This window comes from Salvelinus fontinalis, chromosome 5 (genome assembly GCF_029448725.1).
Source record: "Salvelinus fontinalis isolate EN_2023a chromosome 5, ASM2944872v1, whole genome shotgun sequence".
NCBI classification, from domain to species: domain Eukaryota; kingdom Metazoa; phylum Chordata; class Actinopteri; order Salmoniformes; family Salmonidae; genus Salvelinus; species Salvelinus fontinalis.
In genome coordinates, this window is record NC_074669.1 from 40,736,394 (window position 1) to 40,744,422 (window position 8,029).

At 38.0% G+C, this 8,029-nt stretch overlaps 1 pseudogene; it reads right to left on the reverse strand.

Annotated features, from left to right (window-relative positions):
• LOC129855586 (pituitary adenylate cyclase-activating polypeptide type I receptor-like) overlaps positions 1-7,378 on the reverse strand; it is a 67,732-nt pseudogene extending 60,354 nt beyond the window's left edge.
• Positions 7,379-8,029: the final 651 nt, after the last annotated feature.

Sequence of the window (8,029 nt, forward strand, 5' to 3'; positions counted from 1 at the left end):
TGGTTCTCAATCAGAGACAGCTGTCTTTCATTTGTCTCTGATTGGGAGCCATATTTAAGGCAGCCATAGGCATTATGCGTTTGTGGGTAATTGTCTATGTCATTGTGTAGTGTTTAGTGTCAGCACTATTTGTTTAAATAGCTTCACGATCGTCAGTTTGTTGTTTTGATTAAGTATTCGTGTTACGTCTTCGTCATCTATTAAAATATGTACTTTTCACACGCTGCGTTTTGGTCCTCTCTTCCACGTCAAGACGATCGTGACAACACAGGAATGATGATTGCTGATAATGGGCCTCTGTACGCCTATGTAGATATTCCAAAAAGCAGCCATTTCCAGCAACAATAATCATTTACAACAATGTCTACACCATATTTCTGATCAATTGTACTGGACAAAAAAGTGCTTTTCTTCCAAAAACAAGGACATTTCTAAGTGACCCCAAACTTTTGAACAGTAGTGTATATTTTCATACTTTTTTTCACATATTGGTCCCCCATAGGAAAAAACTCACAACCAAGGCATTGCAAGTGCCATGCTCTACCAACTGAGCCACACGGGACCAGTTGAAGGATTTCCTGAACCAACCACAAAATCCGTAAAACCTGGGGAATTTACCAGAATTTTGCAATCCCACCTGCAAGTTATCCAGCGAGAGTTAGAATATCCAACTGTTGACATTTTTCTTCACCTGCAACCTGCATTCATAATGACTGCCAGAGTTGGAAACAGTCTCAGGATACTACATAAGCCATTTAGACTGGAACAACCTGTCACGGCCGTTAACAGAAGAGGACCAAGGTGCAGCGTGGTGCGCGTACATTTTCCTTTATTTATAAAAATGACGCCGAACAAAACAACAAACACTACAAAAATAAACCGTGAAGCTACAGGCTATGTGCCCTAAATAAAAGTCAACTTCCCACAAAAACAGGTGGAAAAAAGGGCTACCTAAGTATGGTTCTCAATCAGAGACAATGACAGACAGCTGCCTCTGATTGAGAACCACACCCGGCCAAACACAAAGAAATACACAACATAGAACATAGAATACCCACCCCAACTCACGCCCTGACCAAACCAAAATAGAGACATGAAAAGGATCTCTAAGGTCAGGGAGTGACACAACCATTTCAGTAACAGGTGCAAAAATCTAACTAAATGATTGGATTAGTTTAGAAAATGTATGTTATTTATTTTTGTGTAGTGTAAGATCAATCATTCAGTCAATGTACACGCAAAAAACAGAGATATATGTAGATTTTTTTATGTATCTGCGTTAACGCATAATAATGATTATTATTATTTTACAGTAACTTACAGGTAATTGGCTGCCATTAAGTTACAGTAAACAAAACCGTTTTTTTTTCTCTTCTTCTATGGCATTATGGTCGCCGCAAGCATACGTTAGAGGTGCATGCTGCCACCTTCTGTGTGGGCTGTGTCCGCCTACTGTTCTTGGGGGTAAATGTATTAAAGTTTGTGACGCATAAAGGGGAGGGAAAAAGGGATGGGGGAAAGGGGAGAAAAATTGCCCTACCAACTAACCCTGCACTCATTAAAACCTCACCACTATTCCACCACTTTGGCCCTATCTGACCCTACACTAGGCCAGCAGTCTGGGAGGATGGGACACTATTGTTCAACACACTTTGTAACTCTTATGCAACAAAATCTTGTACACCCAAGTACTTCTCCACAGCTGCCACCACAATATATATTTTCTGTGATTTACATTCCATTTCTGCGTTACAGTTGATAACCCTACAGTCAAATTTTGGCATCAATAGAGTAGCTATCTAGCTATATAAACCATGCCCCTCTGCAAACATGTATTCTCTGATATTGGTTACTTTAAACTAGGTAAGAGAAAACTATTTTACCATAGGTGTATTCAAAGGAGAGTTAAGGCGATGTCACCTTATCCCTCAATAATAATAAGTGTTTGACATTGGAAAGGGGACTAGTAACTTCATGATAATACTTTATCAATGTAGAAGCAAAAGTCATTTTTCATACTTTGGTCATCATACTTTCATCTGGTTTCATCCAAATATCATCAAATTTCATGAAAACATCATTTTGACTGCATATGACCAACAACGGGCAGTGTTTCTGTTACATGCATTTGATATAAGTACTTCCATACCTATTCTGTCGTTTGTATTTCACTGGCCTGAGCTACAATTAATGTAGCCTATTTTGTAACAGTTTAATTACATTACATGTATTTTCTAATACAAATATAGACTTGCAAGTAGCCCGCTTAACTACAACATTTTCAGTAAGGGCAGCACAATATTTTTACTTGCTATGACTGTGGTATATTATTGTTTACCTTAGTTTAATACACTGACTGTAATTCACTCTGGATAATAGTGTATGATAAATGAACAAAATGTAAATGTGAAAGCACACAGCTGGGTATCATTTAATGACCTCCAACACCAAACAACGCCAAAGTTGATGAAAATACAAATAGTTTGAGTGCGGAGCTCATGAGAATAATACCCAACAGTGTGCTTTGCAAAAGCTTCTTTTTGACATTTATTTTTAACATAACATTCATTTGTCATAACCAGATGCTCTTGTCCAGATTGACTTAGTCAATGCATTCATCTAAGGTTGATAAAAAATTAAATAATATAATTATATATATATATATATATTAACAGTTATAGCAAGGACAATGTTTCTGTAACCGTTACTAGGAATGTTGTTGTAGTTTAGAATGCATTGGTCTTCAAACTATAATGTAATTGTAATAGGATATCTTTTAGATGTATCTTTGCACCATCTTTCTGTAAGTTACTTTCAAATGCAGCACAGTGTCATGGTACAATACTGTGAAATTAGCCTAATGTACTGTAACGAAGTCAATTCTACTGTAATCATGTTAGTATTTCACTAATTACTTGAGATTAGTTCAAGCAAGTTGGCTGCTAGGTATTTGTATATTGCAGCATATTTATGCGTATTTGGTGTTTCATATCACTTACACTTCTAGAACCCTAAACAAAGGCTTCCAAACTGGCTTTGATTACAAGGCAGAACAGATCAACAGGACACAGCTTAATATTCAACCACTACGGGTTCAAATCAAATTTTATTTTAAGACACTGTCACTCTGACCTGTCTCCTGAATATATTTAAGTTGTTAAGGCACTACTACCACGTATCACTTCAATTGGTACAGCACTCACTAACGGGTGGCACGTCTAAAAATATGTTCTCTCTAATTTACAGAATGCTGCAGTAAATATATTTGCAAAATATTGTTAAAATGTATTGTAATAAAATTACAACAATTGCTAACAGTGCATCCAACTTTTAGGTGCATATACCGCCACCTACTGTGCTGGAGTGTGAGGCCAGTCACGGCCTACCTACATAACATTCCGGTAATACAAAATTGGGAAAAAGGAAAATTACCCTGCTAACTATTAGCCCTCACAACAAAACAAAAAGCACCACCCCATTCCCCTATTTAACCCCATCTAATCCTACTCAACACCCCATGCAACTCTTCTGCAGTAAAACCTCGCAATCCCAAGTACTTCTTTGCAGCTGCCACCACAACCTTTATTTTCTGTGAATTACGTTCAATTTCTGCAGTACAGTTGACATCCATGGCTATGAATGCTAAGAAACTCACCTTACTGAAGCACATATTATTCCCACACTATTGGTCTCTGCCTACTCACAAGAATCTTCTCAGGATCCCTCACCTTTTACCATCTTCTACCACTCTTCACTGCTTCATCATTCAACACTTTCTGTACTACTCTGACCTTGGCAATCTCAACATGCCTTTCCTACGCCAGACACCTTTGATCTCCAGCCCCATGAGCGGGCATGCACGCACACACACACGCACACGCACGCACACACACACACACACACCCCTTTCTCCCCCGACACTATACATTCTTTCTCATGCCCTCCTGGACACTTCTCAGTGTTAGGGAACTACTACCACATGTCACTTAAATTGGTACAGCAATCTCACTAACGGGTGCAACAAGTATAGGCAACCCTCAAAATGTATTAACCTTTTCATACGTGAGTTCCAAATATCTCTAACGGTCGCCCCAGCGTGAGTTGATTTATGCACGTGATGTCAGAATGCACTCACTTTTCCAAAATGTGATTATTACGCAACAGGACAGATAATACGCGCTGCTGCTAATTATCTATAGGCTAGCTGTGTTTCAACTTGTCAATTTCAAATTATTTTCGGACAAGTTGTATTTTCTAACAGTTTGAATTGAGGTGTGATCCGCCTCCTCATCAATTCACATAGAATTAGCCCATTTCAGCGTTGTGGACAATTTATGTTTGAGGCTTTACTGAGCCGGAGAAACGTATCTCTTCGTGGGTTCTCTCTTCGAGGATAGCCCACAGACTTCACCAATTTTTGTGCAGATCAAGTATGCAAACATTTGTGCAGTCTTGGAAAATGTTCTGGCTGGCGCTCGCATTGCCTTCCCGGTTGTTTTCGTTACAAATAATAACTTTGGACATGTGTGCGTTCTTATAAAAGTAAGTTTCTTATTTTATGTATATTGTGTTGTCGTTTCTACTGTAGGTGGATACAGTATATATGTATGGAGCATAATGTATTTACTGTTTTATTCACACGTTGTCAAGTACTGGTGTCAAATAATGCATTACGATTATTGAATATATTGTAATGGACACCTATGTGTAAAATACTTATTTGAAGGTTGTACTGATTATAATGAGCTAATGCTAAACTATTTGCCAGCTATGTGTGGCACCATGTTTGTTGACACTATACAATGCATTCTGGGTGTCACGTAAAACATCTGTCGGACCAAAGATGTTATGATGAGGTGAAGAAATGGGTCACTCATCTTTCGTGTAAACTTCCGGAAAGGAATGAAGGGAAGTGAATGATCGTAGATGACACACCCCCTTCAACATGCATACTGCAAACAGACCAAACTCATCTTGGCTCCTCTTATTATGTTTGGTTGATGCAACAACAAAAAACATGGCGGCACGCAAAAACTACCCATCATCGGATTACTTTTGATTTCTAGAAACTGTTTTCCTCAATTATTTCAATCAATGGTGAGTTCACCCATGATGTGATTAATTATAAATAGTAATTGCTATTAGATCATTCATATTGTAGTTTCTGTCAGCCGAGAGTTATAAAAATATGACCGCTTGTGTTACATCAATCTTTCCTCAGTTAGCGCTAGGACAAATGTAGCCTACATTTTCCGGTTTGGATGATTGTGTTATGCTGTAGATACTTCTGTGAATGTCTGAACATTGCATCCCAAAATAAACTGGTCACATTCTGGACATAACTTCGTAAGGACTGTGTTTGTGCAAATTGTTTTTGTGAAAACAGTGTCCAGCTCAAATGCTGATTGTTGTGTCAATCGAAACTGGATGTTCTAAATAAATGTTCTAATCACACCGGTTTGAGCGTACACTGCAGGGACCACTGTATAATTATCACACCCGTTTGTTGGTAAGTGTGAAAAGGGTAATGAGCCACAACACCATGCACCCACAATAGCTTTATGGAACTCCAAAATTACAGTACAGTACAGCAAATGTCTAGCAGCACAGTTGCCACTGGATTACTGAAGATTTACAGAAAAAGGTTTATAGATTCCCAAAAAACGGTATGGTACTGTATTCTGTGGGATATAGCATTCTCACTAATGGGTGCAACAAATCTAGCTTCCTACAAGACACGCTTCAAAATATGTTAATGAGCCAGAGATTATTTAGCCCCCAAGAACAGTTTCCCACAATGCACCATAATTCACAGTATGCTGCTGTAAATAAATAGCAAAACAGGTAATACATTACTTTACTGTACAATTATGTTGTAATTTTCGCAGTGTAGCGGAACGCCATTGAGCCCCTATATTGCATTGCCCTTTGCAGTACTGTAATATAGAATTACAGATTACTAACTGTTAAAGTGTTGCTGTAAATTTACAGCAATTTGTTAGTTATATTAACATTTTCCAAATCATCTAAAAGTAATTTATTTGATGTACACAATCCATTTTGAGACACTTTAAGATGGTTTGGACAGGAAGGGTGAAAAATAAAGGGTCCATACATCAAAACTTAATCTTTGTGAGAATGCCCAATGCCATTTTGCTCCGATATTTGATTTTTATAATAATGAAAATAAGATATAGACTTTAGCTTTTAAGAGTCAATTACTCAAATTCCAAAATAAAAAAAGATATACAATTGATTTGAACACAATCCTAAAGGGGCAAGTTTTTGTTTTTATTGAAAAACAACAACCAAAATTCTGCCCACTTATTTCCCTTCAAAATGTGTATGCCTGAGGATCGCCAATATGCACATATTTAAATTTTACCAAATATTTCCCTTAAGGGGGGCGTTTCCCCCCACGTTACCCTAGTTGTGGGTCTTTCCCCTATTGAAAGATAGCATTAATATGTTTACACTTTCTTTTTGCTTGACTTTGAGCACTACAGGGAGATGATAGATGCCAAGGACATGTGTCCTAATAGAGACACTCAAGTCTCTCTCACAGGCAGCCCCGGAGAACGGGACTCTTGCTGCTCATTGACGTCTTCAGAAAAAGTATACTGTACGGGTACCGCACGGAGTACTCAGCTAAATTAGACACAGTCGCTTTGCCCCGGTCTCCGCGGTTGGCACCAGAACACACCAGACTCAGCACGATCCTTTCTCAAAGGAAATTAACTTAACAATAACCAGCCGAATCCTGGGGCTATGATGACAATTAGAAAGACAATGACCTGTAAGACTGGATGAAAGATTCAGTGTTCCAGCCTAATAATCAGGGAAATTAAGTCCCAAACTTTTTAGAATTTTTTCTCATTTAACCTATAGAAATAATGTATAGTTTGGATAGTGTGTTATAGAGCATTGTATAAAATATGTTACATTGATGATTGATTTGGAAGTTAAAGAGGTCAAAATAATGTTTTGAATGTTATAAAAGCATTTACTTACCGTTTCCCATACAATCTGATGCAGCCAAATAGCAAATAACGTGCGTATCCATTTCAACGACGAAGTTTTAGTGAGTAACATTGTCCTTTATAATTAATTGCCCCTTTTCTTAGTATAACAGATGGTTCAAAGAATAGTACATTACATTGACATAACTCTAAATAAGTATCCTAATTATTTAATGAAACACTGGTTAGTTGTTTCTCTGAACGAAAACTAGTATTGTTTGATTCTCTTTGTCTATTATCCACAGAGTTTGCATTTGCCTGTATGTAACCCTTCTTGTCGCCGTTATTCCGAGGCTTTTTGGGGTTTCTCCAGCGCAGGTATGCTGGGTTTAGTTTCTAGCAAGACTTCGCCATACACGTACAAGCGACAGGACTCGACTGAGTGAATGAGGTGCGCGCCTCCTACTCAAAAGTCAGCCACAGTACACATCGCAGCGCACACTAGTAGACGTGCTTGTCCTCCTTGGAGATAAAGAACGACCGTAGTTTGTCAATTGGCTTCTTATGTTATAAAAGTGTACTATATCTACTGTTAATGTTAAATACTAAAACATTAGGGAAACCATGGTAAGCATAATTGCAGTGGACCTAAGCCTAAATGCATTTTATTGTCTCGTGAGGCTAGTGCATTCTGCTGGAACAGTGCTTGAGACCGGAGAGATACTTCTGTAGGTGTCAGAAAATAACCTTGAGGTCTGTTTAACAGACAACCCCCACCTAAAACAGGTTTACAGGTCAAATTATTTTATTTAAATTAAAAACATTATGTGCATATACACTATATTTCATCAAGTATATAGGCTACAGATGATGAGGCACCCATAGCTCTAATTTGGCAACTCAACATTATCTGTATCTTTAACATATGATTGTTGTTACTTACTGATTTTCCATTCACGTTAATTCATTGTTTTTCCATAGAGTCCAAACACAGGCAGTCCTCAACCATGGACATTTAATGAACTGGATTACCTTTAGGCTTAGTCACCATGCCAGGACATTAGCATGGG